The sequence below is a fragment of the Moschus berezovskii genome, chromosome 9, assembly GCF_049115385.1.
Source record: "Moschus berezovskii isolate FMDL1 chromosome 9, NW_MosBer_1.0, whole genome shotgun sequence".
In the NCBI taxonomy this organism is placed as follows: domain Eukaryota; kingdom Metazoa; phylum Chordata; class Mammalia; order Artiodactyla; family Moschidae; genus Moschus; species Moschus berezovskii.
In genome coordinates, this window is record NC_142468.1 from 99,603,378 (window position 1) to 99,621,363 (window position 17,986).

Genomic DNA, 17,986 nt, shown 5'->3' on the forward strand with positions numbered 1-17,986 from the left:
GTCCTTCAATAGGTAAATAAAACTGTGGTACATCCATACAATGGAATATTATTCAGCACCAGAAAGAAATGCGATATCAAACCATGAAATGGTGTGGAAGAACTTGAAATGTGTATAAGTGAAAGAAGCCAATCTGAAAAGGCTACATACTGTATGATTCCAAATATTCAACTGGAGAAGGAAATGACAACCCACTCCAATAAATATTCATGACTGGAGAATCCCATAGACGGAGTAACCTGGCGGGCTACAGTCCATGTGGGTCACAAACAGTCCGACACGACTTAGCGACTAAACAACAACAACGACAAATATTCAACGTTCTGGAAAATGCAAAACTATGGAGATGATGAAAGGGTCAGTGGTTGTCAGAGGTTATAGGGGAGGGAGGAACGCATTGGGGAAGCACTGAGGATTTTTAGGGCAGTGAAATTATTCTGTATGATCCTTTAACGGTGGTGGATATATATCATTGTACATTTTGTCAAAACCCATAGAATGTGCAACACCAAGAGTAAACCGTAGTGTAAACTAAAGATTTTAGAGGATTTTTTTTCCCTCTTCACAAAGCACAAAAATGTGATCAGTGTGTGTGTGTGTGTGTGTGTGTGTGTGTGTATGAAGAACATAGGTGTCCTAAGATTTTTCTTAGTGAGAGGAAAGGCACTGATCTGGAGGAGTCATCCAAGTGAAACAGGAGATGACCTGTGAGGCCACAGAAGATAATTTCGATTGAGGAGAGGGAACGACATAAAAAGGAAGGCAGAATCAATGTGCCACAAAAAATCCCGAGACCTTGGTTCCTGTGCAGAGTCCTCATTCTCTGCTCTGTACCTTTCATTCCTCAAGGCACCACAGGGGAATACTGTACGTCTTTGAGAGAGCTGTACAGCCTGTGGGATAACAGGGGCTGAAATGGCTGATGAACGTCAATGTGACAACCATTCCGATAGGGCACCACTAAATAGACCCTGAGTGTATCCCTTACTCTTTCCCACACTGAGTTAGGTTCTAAACAGGCATTGCAACTGGGTGATTCAGAGACCAGATCAGTCTCCAAGGTAAGTGAATTCACTTAGAAGGGGCAAAGCAGTGGCTAAGCCAGCATTCACAGAACACTCCACTGGGCTTGACACACGGAGTCAGCCAAAAATCAGCCTTTAAGAGTTTTGGAATCACAAACCCACCTGCAAAGTCAAATTCAAAAGAACCATTTACCTGTCCTGCCCCAACCCTAAGGCAATAATGCCTGAGTGAGAGCTGGAAGCCTGGAAGGAAACCGCTTTCTGCATGGATGCATTCATTCATCATCTTCAGTTAAAAAGTAATGTGATTAAAACCAAATCAAGTCTGTGCAGGTTATTTCCAGAGCACAGAGCTGCAGCTCCTAAACCAGTGTTGGCTCCCAAACCAGGACTGATGGGGGCTATGGGGCACAATCCAGGAAGTCTTTCCTACCAGATGGTGCCTAAGCCAGGTCATGAGAAGGATTCGATGTGAGCGTGGATTTCATAAGAGGAGGACAGAAAGAATTCCCCGTTGTGCGAATACAAAAGCTTAGATGCAAAATGAGGTGCAAGCAACTAGTTTGAGCACGAAATGTTGAGAAGAAACTGAGCTAACCTGGTTTGAAATAAATATTTCAGAGCAGGATTGAAAGGTTTCCTGGAAATTCTTGCGAGAGAGAGAGAGAGAGAGAGAGAGGTTTTCGTGGATTCAGCTTGAATTATACGACTTCTGATTTACAGCCATACTAAAACACACCGTTGGCAGCGGTGGGATTCGAACCCACGCCCCCGAAGAGACTGGAGCCTAAATCCAGCGCCTTAGACCGCTCGGCCACACTACCACACGCAGTGTGGAAATCTCATCCCTAAGCTGTTTACTACAGTAGACATGTTCATAACTTTGAATTTTCTTGAGTTAGTGGAATTTCCCTCAAGTGTTTTCATTTATCCCTAAGGACCTGAGCAAACTCGGAGAGAGGAGAAATCATTGCGTTTTCACAGGCCTGAGAAGTGAACTAGAAAGTAGTCAATGATTATTAGCGCAAATTTCCTTGAAAGACCTTTTTCTTTAACCGAGGCAATTCCACGCAGAAAGGAGGGGGGAAAATCTCACTGGCGACTTATTGTAAGTGATTTCAGAAGACTAAGAAACTCCCCTCTGCTGGGTCGTTGGTCTATGGCTGCGAAAATCACAGAGAGAATGAGCTGTGAGATAAGAGCAACCAAGAGGATCGCTTCCGTTGACAGATCTGGCAAGCCTGTCGCTGATAGACAGGAAAGTCTTTGGTCGCATTCCCTGCAGGTTCGATCAGAGAGAGAGATTGGTCTACTTTTCCTGAAAGTAGCACTCTGGGGTAGACCCACGCACACGCGCACTGCTGTAGCCTCTGAACAATTTCCCTGACAGAGGGACCAGGGTGACTCCCAGAGGGTGGTTACATCCAAGGACTTTCCCACACCGGGGAGGGGTGTGTCCGGGTTTCCATGGGGCTTCCGAGGCCACTAAACTTCAGATCGTTTCTTTCAAATGGAGTAGAGGGAAAGGAAAAGTTTCAGAAGTGCTCCCAGCCAGGGATCTTCAGCACCCAAGTGGAATCTCATACCTGTCAATCTGTGCTCCGCGGTAAGCCCTGGATTACAGGTCACCTTATTAACTGCTGTTTCTGATTGGCCATTTTTGGGTCTTTGGATGCAGAAACTCTCCTAGGAGTCTCATTCAAGTTTCCTAACTTCCTCTTACTCCCCGCCTCCATCACTCCAAAAACCCACACACTGCTCTTGCCTGCCCTTGCCCCAAAGCTCTCCGAGGCCCTCTACCGGAGGCCTGAGGGTTTGGGGTCAGGGTCAGGCGTGCTTGCTGCTGCTGCTAAGTCACTTCAGTCGTGTCCGACTCTGTGCGACCCCATAGATTCCAGGCTCCTCTGTCCCTGGAATTCTCCAGGCAAGAACGCTGGAGTGGGTTGCCATTTCCTTCTCCAATGCGTGAAAGTGAAAAGTGAAAGTGAAGTCGCTCAGTCGTATCCGACTCTTCGCGACCCCATGGACTGCAGCCTACCAGGCTCCTCCATCCATGGGGTTTTCAAGGCAAGAGTACCGGAGTGGGTTGCCATTGCCTTCTCCCAGGCGTGCTTAGACAGAGGCAAAATTGTTCTTCTTTGTGTTTTCTTGGGACGAAGGTCTTGCTTGTTCCCATCTTCGATACCAGGAAGCGGGGTGGGGTGGGGAGCGAGGAACACAAAAGAATTTCTAAAAAAGCTGATTGAAAATAGGGCTCAGGGAGCACCGGATGAACGTAGAACCAAGACGGGGAAGCAGGAAACGGGAAAAGCTGGGGCCACTTTAGGAGGAGTTCAAGGCCAGAGGCGGGCTGTCCTCAGACTCCCCATCAGCTCGCTGCTGCCGCCAGTCCCGGGGCCGGCTGGGTCAAGTCCCCTCCACCCGCTCCTCATCTCACCCCTCTCCCACACCGGGTTAGACGCTTCCCGATCTCTCTTCTTCGCTCTTTAGTTCCCTCTCTCTGCTCCCAGTTGACAGGCAATCTGAGCTCCCAGGGTGGAACTGGGTGTCAACCCGTGGGCTCCCACCGAGTTCTTTCTCTCCAGAAGGTACCGGAGCCACGAGCATGGCCGTCTCTCGGAGATGGTCAGCAGCAAAGGCCAGCGAATCTAGCGGAATCGGCAAAGGTGTGGCTTCTAGGCCCCACATCACAGGAGATGGAGGAGCTCAAGTACCTGTCTCCAGCCCCTTTGGCTGAAGTGGACAACTTACAAGAAACTTCAGTTTGTTTCCAGGCTTGTTGAGGACCCTCAGAAAAAAGTGTGTGTGAGCTTACTGCCTTGAGCAGCACACGCTTCTTCGCAACAGGTCATAAGCAGTGGGAGACTGACGCTAATCTCAAATTGGAGAGAACCTAGAAATCGTGTGCGATAAACTTTGTGCATTAAGACTAGGAAGCATCAGTTTGAAAGACAGAAAAGGCCTGGGGTTCTTTACTACCTGAAAGGATGTAGGGATGGATGGGAGGAGAGAGAACAAGTGTTGAACCTATTTATCCAACAATCTTGTCTAGTAGTGAACAGAGGAGAAACTCAGGGTCTATGGATTGGTCCTGGGAAATCTCATATTGAGGCTTCTGATTAGAAGATTAAGTGAGATCATATTTTGGTCTCTGTGCTAATTTGGTAAACATACACATTTAAATAAACCACAGCTTCTGTAAATGTTTTGACTTCTTTTTAAAAATATGGATTCCAAAAAAAGTACAGAGATTCTCGTAAGATGGAAGTGACCTGAACCCTTGATTATTTATTTATTTTTTAGTTCTAGGTCAGGGCAGTGAAAGAAACCAGTTGACAAGAAAGAACTTGATCATTATAGCAGAGGTCCCTTTGATTCTAAGGGACTGCATGTTCAGGCTCCACAAATTGACAAGCTTCAAAGCATTTTCTTATCAGGACAAAGTACCACAGTCTCACATGCCATTCTGAATTTCCTTTACTAACCAGTGTGCATGGCCTCCCCTATTCAATCACCTGTTATCGCTCGAGTGCTCATTGTCTGCCTTAAACTCACAGGATTCTTCAATGAGGGAAGTATTTTGATCTGTTCGTCACAGAAGTGGATCATCAGTTAGACTGATTAGAGACCTGAAGTCAGAAGTCTTAGCTTTCCTAGTGGAATGGCAGCCTTGCCAAACACTTGATTGACGAGTATCTGAAGCCCTTTGGAAAGATGCTTGATAGAGAAAAGTGTGATGTTTGTCTGGCACATGCCTATTCTTTCAGTTTTCAGTGTTGGATACCAGTATTTTAGGCTCTAACATTCTGCAACATTACAGGAGAATTTAACCTTGGATTTCCTGCTATCCATACCTTGTCGATAGTCTAAATGATGAAAATTTATACACAAGCGGGAAATTTACCTTAAGGCCTTGATGTTCAAGGTATAGTCTAAGAACCAGCATCATCATCATCTCCTGGTAATTTATTAGGAATGCACAATCTCAGGCCCATGAATTGGAATCCTAATAAATTCCCCCAAAGTTAGAGAATTGTTACAAGTATTCTGTTTTCCAATCTGTGCTTCAACTGTTCTATTCTCTGTTTAGGGCATTTTAGAGTTCCTGCCAGATTTTCACTACAATGCAGTGTAAGTCTCTCACCCTAGCACCAGTAGTAGAGAGCCATCCAATTACTGGCTTGGCTCCCATCTGCATGTGCTATAAAAATCTCACTAAAAGTTCCTTATGACCCCATGGACTGTAGCCCACCAAGCTCCTCTGTCCATAGAATTCTCCAAACAAGAATACTGGAGTGGGTAGCCATTCTCTTCTCCAGGAAATCAAACCCTGGTCTCCTGCACTGCAGGCAGATCCTTTACCATCTGAGCCACCAGGAAAGCCCATAAATATCTTCAGTTCAGTCGCTCAGTCCTGTCCGACTCTCCGCGACCCCATGAATCACAGCATGCCAGGCCTCCCTGTCCATCACCAACTCCCAGAGTTCACTCAAACTCATGTCCACAGAGTCGGTGATGCCATCCAGCCATCTCATTCTCGGTCGTCCCCTTCTCCTCCCGCCCCCAACCCTTCCCAGCATCAGAGTCTTTTCCAGTGAGTCAACTCATCGCATGAGGTGGCCAAAGTATTGCAGTTTCAGCTTTAGCATCAGTCCTTCCAATGAACACCCAGGATCGATCTCCCTTAGAATGGACTGGTTGGATCTCCTTGCAGTCCAAGGGACTCTCAAGAGTCTTCTCTAGCACCACAGTTCAAAAGCATCAATTCTTCGGCGATCAGCTTTCTTCACAGTCCAACTCTCACATCCATACATGACCACGGGAAAAACCATAGCCTTGACTAGGTGGACCTTTGTTGGCAAAGTAATGTCTCTGCTTTTTAATATATTGTCAAGGTTGGTCATAACTTTCCTTCCAAGGAGTAAGCGTCTTTTAATTTCATGGCTGCAATCAGCATCTGCAGTGAGTTTGGAGCCCCAAAAAATAAAGTCTGCCACTGTTTCCACTGTTTTTCCATCTATTTCCCATGAAGTGATGGGACCAGATGCCATGATCTTTGTTTTCTGAATGTTGAGCTTCAAGCCAAACTTTTCACTCTCCTCTTTCACTTTCATCAAGAGGCTTTTGAGTTCCTCTTCACTTTCTGCCATAAGGGTAGTATATCTTACTAAAAATTAAATACTGGTAAATAATGTGCTCCTTTTGATGGATGTATCAGATAGTCTTTTCAGCTTTATTGAGCCCCTACTTAAATATTTAGTAGCTCTTTCATGGTCTCATGTGTTTAGAGTAGTAATACAAAATACTTTGATGTATTTATACTCGCAACTTTTCTAAAATAACTATGTAAAGAAAAAGGAGAGAAGGGAAAGGGAAATCTTTCCCCTTATTTTCAATAGGAAGAATTAAGCCTCTTATTTTAAATTTGTATTTGTCTTTATAATGTTTACTGAAGTTTATGGAAGAGGTGGGACAAAAGGGAACAATCTCACCAGGTTGATCGCCTCTGCAAGCTTCAGGTGAAAAGAAATGTAACCCTGAACATGGTCAGCCAAAGGGAAAGAGGAAATTTATGAGACATTCTTTTTTCTTTGTTTCTATTCATCCTGCTGGGAGCAATAACCTCCTTCATCACCCCTCAACTCAGTCACTACAAAATATTGTAATAATCTGGCTACTTTGGGTTTGGGAAGATCCCCCGGAGGAAGGCATGGCAACCCACTCCAGTATTCTTGCCTGGAGAATCCCATGGACAGAGGAGCCAAGTGGGATACAGTCCATAGGGGTGCAAAGAGTCGGACACAGCTGAAGAGACTTGGCACGCGTGCTTTGGGTTTAAGAAGATAAAATCTGATGCACACTTGGTTTTCTTCTTTGATTCTCTACTACCTTGTCCAGCTTCTGACTCCAGTTCCAGAGTATCCAAGTACTCAGAGGGCAGCTTCTCAAGGAACACACAAGAGTAATTATAATGGATTTAGGCACTTAGGATTAGGTAATGGGGAACACGAACCAAGAAGCACTGTGAAACTGAGAAATAGAACCTTCTTTTGAAGGAAATGGAAACCCACTCCAGTACTCTTGCCTGGAAAATTCCATGGACTGAGGAGCCTGGTAGGTTACAGTCCATGGAGTCGCAAAGAGTCGGACACGACTGAATGACTTCACCTTCACCTTCTTCTTTGGTTCTTCAAGGTACATTACAACCAACCCCACATCCACCAAATAAATCATTTGGTCAGGTTAGGGGAGGTGCAGAAAATAAATAAGGTTATTATCCCTGCTTGTAGCTAGCTTGCAGTTGAGTGAAAGAAGATGTTTTCTGTAATCCATACAATATAAATCTAGAAGAATGAATACCCACATACGCACCACCATTAGGTGGTAACAGGAGTAGTAACCCAAATGCCAGAGTGAGTGCAGGCTCAATTTCCCAAGGGTCGGAGGTCTAGGGAAACTAAAGAAAATGAATTTTTAAGAAAGCATAAGTTGAGGCTAGTACAACTTTTTTTTTTTTTGGTTAAAATTTTGCAAAGCCTTGTTCTTTGATATTCTAGATAAATAATCCATGTACCTTAGAACCAATCTGTCTGTCTATCCATAGATGTACTTGGATGCTGCTAAGATGAATAATTGATTGGATTCTCTTAATTGTGCCTACTTTTCTATATAAATTCTTGACATTTTAAGGTACTTTAGGGTCAGTGACTTTGCAGGGTCAGTGAACCTGAAAATGCAAGGTCTTCAGCCAAGGAGATCAAGGAAGTCTCTTTTGTGGGAGAAAAAAACTTCCTTGAATGGCACACAATGCATTTTCATGCAAATAGATAAAATGATCTTATTTGACCTCATTTTTTCTGCTTTGGCACTTAGAAATTTAATTTTGTCTACAGCCTAGACAATCTGTTCTGGAAAATTATTTGGTTCCTTAGGGTATTAAAGATCTGTGAGGTTGTGTTCCTGACAAAAATATATAGGCTGAATCCAGTCAGAGTATTGAATCCACTCCAGTATTCTTGCCTGGAGATTCCCATGGACAGAGAAGCTTGGCGCGCTACAGTCCATGGGATCGAAAAGAGTCGGACCCGACTGGAGCAACTTAGCATGCAGAATGTGAGACTTATAAGAGAACTGCTATGAAAAAAGAAAGGCTGAAAGGAGGGGAATTTTCAAATTGAAAGAGACTAAAGAAACATTAAAACTAAAAGCAGCGAGAAACATTGTTTGAATCTAGTATAAAAAAAAAATTGGAGGGAGTCAGTTGGGGAAATTTGAAAATATGGACTATAAATTACAGAGTTATTATAAATGTTGTTAGGTCTAATATGGTACTGAAGTTATGCTTTTATTCTTAGTTCTTATATTTAGGATATGTCTGTTAAGTATTTAGGTATGGAATTTAAAGGGCACAGTAACTTTCAGATTTCTTGCAGCCTTAATGATCTTGGGCAAATGACATTAAAAAGTAGTGAATACACGAGCAGGCCTATGGTCAGATAATCTAAACCTTACTAAATAAAAGTGGTTCACTTCTTGGGCTTGCATGAATCAGTCCTTCCCCCCACCCCGCCAATGTTCTAGTCTATGGCTATATTTGCAGTAAGAAATAAGTACAAGATTTTTGTAGTTAAATACAATTTTTGTTCCTGTTTACTAGCTTACAAAAACAGGATCTCTAAACAGTGAAAACAAAATCCTTTTTTAAAAGTTATATTATTCATACCAAGGATACATGCAAATCCATACATCTTTAAGGAAAGATTAAAATTTTCCTCTCTAGAACCTCTTTTCCCTGCTCGCTTCTAACCCTGGACCTTTGAGAGGCAAGAGAGTCCCTTGGATTGCAAGGAGATCCAACCAGTCCATTCTAAAGGAGATCAGTCCTGGGTGTTCATTGGAAGGACTGATGCTAAAGCTGAAACTCCAATACTGTGGCCACCTCATGCGACGAGCTGACTCACTGGAAAAGAGTCTGATGCTGGGAAGGATTGGGGGCAGGAGGAGAAGGGGACGACCGAGAATGAGATGGCTGGATGGCATCACCGACTCTGTGGACATGAGTTTGAGTGAACTCCGGGAGTTGGTGATGGACAGGGAGGCCTGGCGTGCTGTGATTCATGGGGTCGCAGAGAGTCGGACACGACTGAGTGACTGAACTGAACTGAACTGAATTCCAACATACAAGCAAGAGTTAGGGGCTTTGGGATTCAGAAAAGACAAAAAAAACGCGTGGCAAACCCCTTCTAACCTTGTCTGTGGATTTCACCACCATATAAGGAAAGGGAGTGCACCGTAACCTCCCTGCCTGTCGGATACCCTCTATATGCGCCTTTTTATTCTCAAGTGGGTCTCTAGAGTGCCCGGGTATCTGGAGTTCTGGCATATGCATCCTTTCTGGGCGGCAGAGGCACAGAAGGCAATGTCTCAGCCGACTACCAAGGGAAGGGACTAGAAGACTCTGCTCAAAGCAGAGTCTTTTCCGAGTGGTTAACAGGACACAGAAAGTTTTCAATTTCGCAGCATACCTTGGATTTTTGCTTGGATCAAAGTCCCATTTAACACGGTAAACTTACCGAAAACACCTGTAACAGGGAATATAGAGAGGTGGTACACATAGGAGGGCTCCATAGCTCAGGGGTTAGAGCACTGGTCTTGTAAACCAGGGGTCGCGAGTTCAAATCTCGCTGGGGCCTAGTGGTCGTTTTTTTCCTCTTCCTAAGCATCAAAGCAGTGGCTACAGGACGACGGTACCAATGCGGCTGTTCCGGCAGATCTCCCCTGTCTTCAACAGCGCGTCAGAAGACTTTCAGGCTAAGTGGACATAGTTCCCCTGCTGCTGTCCGGGTCTGGATCCACGATCACAGCTGATAAGTCCTTCGCTGCGTCAGGCGCGCGTTCGCTGGGGAAACAGACACGCATTTCTGCCGGTAGAAGGCACTCAAACTCGTATTTCTTTGAGAAACGCCTAGTGACGTGGCCTAGTGACGTGTGTGAGCCTTGAGGCGGAATTAAAAGGCCGCCTTACGGTGGCTTGTTGGTCTAGGGGTATGATTCTCGCTTAGGGTGCGAGAGGTCCCGGGTTCAAATCCCGGACGAGCCCACCTTTGTTTGCTTCTGATAATTTACTTAAAAATATATATGCTATCGCATTTTGTTCTTTCTACTCTGCTTTGAAAAGTTGCGGCAGAGGACCCCTAGGGATGAGAAATGGTAAAGCTACGGAGAACTACGAGTTGCTTTTGAATTCCGTCTGAAGATGCGATTCCGCACTCTCCTGGCTGGCGGGCTGACGTGGCAGCGCCGAGAGCCTGTCTCTAGACCTCGCAGTGCATCTGCTGTGAAATGGAAATGGTTACACATTCCCTTTCCCTGCCTAGCGCCAGGGATCCCCTTCAGTAAAGTAAAACACTGTGTGGGAAACTGAAGAAGGAAAGGAGCAGGTTGCCCTGACCGGACTGACTCCAGTTTTTAAAAGAACAGGAACTCCATCTTACACTCTCGGCGCACTTTGGACTGCATACCTGGGGAGCCACAGAGATAAAACACCAACAGCCAAGCGGGTCTCCCGGGAGAATGAAAACCAGACCAGCCAGACCCCGTGCCTAGACCTCCCGGAGCCAGAAGGAACGCAGTGTCCACTATGTAATCTTAATAATACTTAGTGATGTAGACTAAACTCTGTGACCAGATAGCTTTAGAATGTAAATTTATGGCTGGAACCTGATTGTATCTCTTACTGACATTGTCCAGAGTGGGCTTTAGAGAATTTGGAGATGTGGGCTTGGGCACGTACACTTTGTATAAAAGGTTGTCACCAAGTCGGTAGGGGCCCTTGGCTAAGGAGGAAACTTTACCTGGGACCCGCCCTGTAATAAACTGCACTCCACTATCCAGGCTGTCCTTCTGAGTGAGTTTGCTTCCCAGAGCGTTTGGCTCTAACAAAACTGCCTTGAAACTTCAAACAGTGCTAAATACAAACTGCTCTTCCCGCCCCTGAAGGAACGCGGGTCTGAAATGTACTAACATAATCACCGTTTTAAGCGTGTGTGATATATTACCCTTTAAAAGAGGTTTTATGCAGTATCACATACTGTGGTGTCTTTCTTTTTATTTTTTTTCTCTTTCTCCTACTCCACACTGCCTGTTAAAAAACAAACAAGCAAACAAACAAAAACCAAAAAAAAAAAAAAAACCACTCATGTAGAGTAAGGTCATCTCTAGCGGAGGAATTAGAATGATTGTTGTTCAGGCGCTCAGTCGTGTCCGACTCCGCGACCCCACGGACAGTAGCACGCCGGGTTTTCTTCTCCTTCACCGTCTCCCGGAGCTTGCGTGATGCCATTCAACCATCTCATCCTCGTCCTGCCTTCAATCTTGCGCAGCAAGAGGGTCTTTTCCAATGAACAGAAGCATGGAAAGTCGCAAAACTGGGCCAGTCTATCAAGCATAGAAGGCGAGAGGAAAGTCAGGAAACTGTATTAAAGCGGCAAGATGAGCGGAGTCAAGAGACTGCTTGATCCACGTGGTTTCAAAACCAACCTGGCAGCGGTGGGGTTCGAACCCACGCCCCCGAAGAGACTGGAGCCTTAATCCAGCGCCTTAGACCGCTCGGCCACGCTACCCGTAGGAGGCAGTGGGGAAACATACTCTATATGATCCTCCCTCCTCCCAGTCCCTCCAGTGGTTCATTGAACCATCGTTTTGCGGAGGCTCTTTGTATCCCGCCCGCAAACCTTTCTTCCTGATCTGATTTGCTTTCTTTCTTCTTTGAAGCCACAGTGCTTGAGATATATGGGAAGAGTCTTATTGCACAAGAGCTTCTCGAGAGGCCGGAGAACATTTGCTAGCTCTAACGGCTACCGAGAGCCTGCCTGGGCCCGGCACAGTTGGGTCGCCCGGGAGAGTCGGCCCTCCCGGGGCTTGGGGATGCTTTCCGTGGAAGGTGCCACACGGCGGGAGCCTGCGGTCCTTGAGATGCTGAGCCTGGGGTCCTGCGGCGAGAAAGCGCCTGGATCTTCCTAGAGGAGACGCAGAAGCTCGCCAGGCGGTGAGTTCCATAGCTTGTAACGGAGAGACAGAAAAGTCCCAGCCTGCCCGAGCCCAGGAACCAGTCAGTAACGTGCCGAAGCCTGAAGAAGCCTCCCACTTGGGCCCCAGTCTCCAGCCCTTAGCGGACCGAAAACAGATGCGCGGGTCCACTCCCCTCCCCAATATCACGGGATCACCCCTCGGCCTGTGACTGTCCCTAATGCAATTGCCTACCTTCGTTCCCGCAGCGTCTTTGGCTCACTCAGAAGCGAAAACATGCGGCGCAATTATTTTTTGTTGATCCCGAATTTTTTTCTTAAAAAAGATCTGTGGAATAGCAATCCGTAATGTGGACGAGAGTGCAGTGATTTATTCTTCCACTAGGTGTCATCCACGTCCATAGTTAGCAAAAGAAGATTTTACAACCAACTGTAGACGTGGCTAAAAGTTTCTTTAATAAAGTTTGAAAGGCGTATAACTGTGTGGCTCGTTGGTCTAGGGGTATGATTCTCGCTTAGGGTGCGAGAGGTCCCGGGTTCAAATCCCGGACGAGCCCTACTTTTTTCCTTTTCTAGTCAGCTGTCTTTCCGTTGCCTTCCATAAAGCCTCTGATTTGTTGATGTTAAACACCATCACGTTAAACAAGCACCCTATGTAGCTAACATTACAGTAAGGAGCACCATTTTATACTTCACTATTGCAGATTTAAACCTATCTTTAGACAAATACTCCTTGTTGTGTTCTTAAATCACGAGGATAAACGCCAGATATTATCAAGAATATTTCATATAAACTTTCTTCTACAAAATCATTATTTCTAAAGTCAAGTATCATTTCTCTTCTGTAGTGTCTTGTTATTAAACAGGAGGTGTTCCTTCAGAACTTAGCGAGGTGGAAATTTTCCTACGCAGTAAGCCTGTGGCCCACGCTGGGTACTGGGACCTCCACAGGTCAACAACTGTGACCACGTGTCTTGTCACAGAAAGCCCGGACTCCCTCCCTCATTCAAATGTAACATCCCAGGGCCCTTGGGTGTGTTAGTAGGGGTGTGAGAGTTTCTGGTAGAGTATCACCCTGGGAAGGAACTTCTTGACAGAGGTGCTCATACATGCCTGCAAATTAGCCTCAACCTGTAAATCTGTTTAATCATTCACTGAGGGTCCAACCCCAAACCAATTAAACCAAAGTCTTTGAGGATGGTCATTACATAACAGATCTTCAAATGTAGTTAAGGTTGGCCTGGGAGTTACAGATGCTAGCTAGTTGCTCTACAGGCCACAGCTGGAGACCATCCCCAGTATCCCAGCAACTAGGCATCCTGCATCCCATTCCACCTGCCTCAGAATCACCTTCTTCCAGCTGGTACTTCCTCTTCACTCCTGAAGTTTAGTTCTGAGTCCAATCTTTTCTCTGGGATATGGGGTGGGAGGGGTGGTAACTCATCCTCTACACAAGGGCTAGACTCTCAGTTCATGACCTTCACCCCACTCGCTCCCTACCTGCTGGACATGCATTGTTCACATCCCCTTACTTCAATCGGATGCACTCTGACTCACCTGATGAACAAGACCTAGAAACCACAATAATTTTTACTTCACTCTTAATTATTTTCCTGAGTATTTAACTCCTAGTACCTCTTAAGACATTTGGAAGAACTGCAAAACAAATAATCTTGGAATCATTGTTTAGTGCTTTCTCTTATAACCTACGTTCAATCCTGTAACAAATAATATTGTCTGTACCTTTAGAATATTTCCAGGGTCTAAACATTTTTCACCACCTCCACCACCTCTGTACTCCAAGGCACTACTGCCTCGCCCCTGCACTATTACAATAGCCCATCAGCGGGCCTCTCTGACTGGCCCTTGTGTATACTCTCAACGCAGCATAGACATAAACAAGAAGGACCCCATGGGGCCTTCCCAGAACATGCCTTCTCTCATATCCTCTGCCTTAACTCTTCTCTGAAGTACCTAGATAACAGTATTTGATACATAGTATTTTCAGAGTTGTTTTACAGATATGAAAACCCCCCCACCAAATGGAAGATGTTAACTACTTGATGACCATAGTCCCCAGCCTCTGAAGCCTAAGGACTGATACTGTTAACCCCTGTGACAATGCCTGTCCCCTCACCATCAGCCAATCAGAGAAATGTGCATGAGCTGATCACATACCCTGTGACCCTTTCCCTCACCTGGCTTTTAAAACGCTTTGTTTAGGAACTTCCCTCATGGTCCAGTAGTTAAGATTCCATGATTCCACCCAGGGGACACGGTTCAGTCCCTGGTAAGGGAACTAAGATCCCATATACTGCACTGTGCGGTCAAAACCAAAAACGCTTTCCTGAAGCCCTTCGGGACCTTAGACAGTTCAGAGTATGAGCCACCTCGTCTCCTTTCATGGCCCTGCAATAAACTTTTCTCTTGCTCCAAACTCCAACATTTCAGTTTGTTTCACCTCACGGTGAGTCAGGCACACGAACTTGTGTTAACAGAGAGAACGATCCTATTAAAACCTTTGTTGTTGTTCAGTTGCTATGTCATGTCTGACTCTTTGTGACCCCATGGATCGCAGCAAGCCAGGCTCCTCTGTCCTCCACTATCTCCTGGAGTTTGCTCAAATTCATATCCAGTGAGTTGGTGACGCTATTTAACCATTTCATCCCAGTAGCATATCGGACACCTTCCAACCCGGGAGACTCATCTGGTGTCATATCTTTTTGCCTTTTCAAACTGTTCATGTAGATCTCCAGGCAAGAATACTGGAGTGGGTTGCCATTTCCTCCTCCAGTGGACCATGATTTGCCGAAACTCTTAACTATGACCCGTCCATCTTGGGTGGTCCTTCACGTCATGGTTCATAGCTTTATTAAGTTATGCAAGCCCCTTCACCATGACACTGCTGTGATCCATGAAGGGGATTAAAACCTAGGAGAGAGCAGATCATTGCTCTCCTTAAAATCCTTTGATGTATCTTTGTTTCATTTCACATTTTATCAAACTCCTTGCCATGACTTCAAAAGTCTCTACCTGACTCTGCCATTTCTTAGACTCCTCTCACTTTTTTGACCTCATCTCCTATGTCTCTCCCATTGTCAGCTGTGTTCCAACTACATTAGCCTATAGTAGTTCTCAGAAACACCCACCTCAGTGCCTTTGCACGTGCTCTTCTCTCTGCTTTGACTCTTATCTCCTTCATATCTGGATGGCTCAATCCTGCTTTTAAGATCTCTGCTCAGATGTTATCAGAGCAAACTCTGCTCCCTGGCAGTCCCTGGTTAAGACCTTGCTGCCCAATGCAAGGGATGGTGGTCCAATCCCTGGTCAGGTAGCAAAGATCCCACATGCCTCAGGGCCAAAAAGAAAGAAAGAACCCAAAACATAAAACAGAAGCGATATTATAACAAATTCAATAAAAACTTTAAAAATGGTCCACATTAAAAAATATTTTAAAAAAGAAAAAGGAATCCTTGATTCTGGATGCTGAAGGGAATAAGGAGCATGGAGGAACTGGGAGCTTGGACAGAGGGCTCTTGCAGTGTCAGGTATCCTATGCATGTGCCATCTTCTAAGAAAGCCTGAGAGTGGGGCCATGTGTGAAATATATTCTTTGGCAGCTCTCCTCAGTCACAGTATGGACCTGCAAATGCTTTACAGAAGCGTTGAAAGGTTCTCCCAATTGGACATAAAGAAAGGCACAAAGTAGGCCCTCACAGCTGTAAATTGTGCCTCAGTGCCCCTGACTTCTGTAGCAAGCTCTCCCCAGGCAGAGCTGCTGAAGTACAGAGCTGCTTGGGCAAATTCTGAACCACGTGGTGTTTTGAGATCACCCTGTAGGGTTGCATTTAGCAGGGCCATTCTGTTAGAGTCTGTAAAATAATGGACTTAATAAGATGAGGAACAGAAGTCCATAAAAGGGAGATTGCAGAGGAAGAGGAAAACGAAAGAAATGAAGTTGTATAATCCAATAGGACTTTATCAACTTCACTTGACCAAGTTTCATGATAAGCGATCTGTGACTGTCAGTCAAGGAAACAGTGCTCACATGTAGGGAGAATGCTGGGAGAAGTATATAAAACAAGAAGTGAAAACCTGTTGATGGTCACAAGATAGGTATTAATAGGCAAAGTGACTGTTCTCAGGGGCTATGACCACCAGTTGAAATCTGCCCCCTTGTGGACAAACCAAATATTACCATGAGTTTTTCCATTAGGGTCTTGGAGATGATTGATTTAATCTCCTTGCAGTCTAAAATCATACTGCAGTCCAAAAACCTACAGTCCAGGGAACTCTCAAGGGTCGTCTGTAGCACCGCAGTTTGAAAGCATCAATTCGAAAGCATCATTTCTTCAGGTGCTCGGGCTTCTTTATGGTCCAACTCACATCCGTACATGACTCCTTGAAAAACCACAGCTTTGACTATACCGACATTTGTTGGCGAAGTGATATCTCTGCTTTTTAATATGTTGTCTAATTTTGTCACAGCTTTCCTTCCAAGGAGCAAGCGTCTTTTAATTTCATGGCTGTACTCACCATCCACAGTGATTTTGGAGCCCAAGAAAAGAAAATCTGTCACTGCTTCTACTTTTTCCGAATCTATGTCTCATGAAGTAATGGGACAGGAGGCCATGATCTTAGTTTTTTGAATGTTGAGTTTTAAGCTAGCTTTTTCACTCTCCTCTTTCACCTTTATCAAGAGAAGTTTTAGTTTCTCTGTTTTCTGCCATTAGAGAGGTGTTATCTGCATATCTGAGGTTGTTGATATTTCTCCCTGCAATCTTGATTTCAGCTTATGATTCATCCAGCCTGGCATTTCGCATGATGTACTCTGCATATAAGTTAAATAAACAGGGTGACAGTATACAGTCTTGTCATACTTCTTTCCAAATTTTGAACCAGTCCATTGTTCCATGTCCAGTTGTAGCTGTTGCTTCTTGACCTGCACACAGGTTTCTCAGGTAGCAGGTAAGGTGGTTTGGTATTCCCATTTGTTTAGAATTTTCCACATTTTGTTGTGATCCACACAAACCAATCAATCCTAAAAGAAATCAACCCTGAATATTCACTGGAAGGACTGACGCTGAAGCTGAAGCGCCAACACTTTGGCCACCTGATGCGAAGAGCCGACTCATTGGAGGAGACCCTGATGCTGAAAAAATTGAGAGCAGGAAGAAAAGGGGGCAACAGAGGATGAGAAGTTTGGATGGCATGACCGACTCAGTGGACGTGAGTTTGAGCAAACTCCGGGAGACAGTGAAGGACAGGGAAGCCTGGGGCACTGCTGTCCACAGAGTCGCAAAGAGTTGGACATGACTCAGCGACTAAACAACAGTAGCTTTCAGGTTAAAAATTAATTTTCAAGAACCTCATTACTTTTTGCTGAATCTTCTGTGTGCATTATATGGAGGTGGATCTTACAGGGGAAAAAGCTATATTACTGTCCAAGGAGATGGTATTGGTGGGATTAAGCTGAACTACTTATTAAAGTACATGGCATCCCATGGATATACAGGGAAAGCAGAAAATAGAGCAAGCACCCATTAGCAAAACTCTTGAGTTGTTTCTTTAACTAAAGGTGAAGGTTCAGAGTGACAATCAAAGATTTAAAATCTTCAATGCAGAGGTGAATCAACATTTTTCTTTTCTTTTATTGATCTTTCTGATCTTATGTCCATATGGGGCTACAGGGAAAAGTATCAAAAATAATTGTTAACTTTTGCCAACGATAGCCTTTTGATACTATTTTTAATGGTGAAATCTAGTTCTTTTAGCACAATCACTCTTGGATTTTAAGAGTATTTATTGAGCAAACATTTGCTGAACATTTGCAGTATTCCAGTCTCTGTGCTTGGAACAGAGGTTACTTCATGGAACCAGACAGATGTGGTTTCTACTCTCATGAATCAATCAAATACTTTTTCAAAAACTGAG

The 17,986-nt window shown here is 44.8% G+C and overlaps 5 non-coding genes across 5 annotated transcripts; 3 read left to right on the plus strand and 2 right to left on the minus strand.

Annotated features, from left to right (window-relative positions):
* Window positions 1-1,767: 1,767 nt before the first annotated feature.
* TRNAL-UAG (transfer RNA leucine (anticodon UAG)) lies at window positions 1,768-1,849 on the minus strand. Its single transcript has one exon. It is a non-coding gene; the product is annotated as a tRNA-Leu (tRNA).
* Window positions 1,850-9,645: 7,796 nt separating this feature from the next.
* TRNAT-UGU (transfer RNA threonine (anticodon UGU)) lies at window positions 9,646-9,718 on the plus strand. Its single transcript has one exon. It is a non-coding gene; the product is annotated as a tRNA-Thr (tRNA).
* Window positions 9,719-10,053: 335 nt separating this feature from the next.
* On the plus strand, window positions 10,054-10,125 carry TRNAP-AGG (transfer RNA proline (anticodon AGG)). The gene has a single exon. It is a non-coding gene; the product is annotated as a tRNA-Pro (tRNA).
* Window positions 10,126-11,565: 1,440 nt separating this feature from the next.
* TRNAL-AAG (transfer RNA leucine (anticodon AAG)) lies at window positions 11,566-11,647 on the minus strand. Its single transcript has one exon. It is a non-coding gene; the product is annotated as a tRNA-Leu (tRNA).
* Window positions 11,648-12,537: 890 nt separating this feature from the next.
* Window positions 12,538-12,609, plus strand: TRNAP-AGG (transfer RNA proline (anticodon AGG)). The gene has a single exon. It is a non-coding gene; the product is annotated as a tRNA-Pro (tRNA).
* The last annotated feature ends 5,377 nt before the right edge of the window (window positions 12,610-17,986 follow it).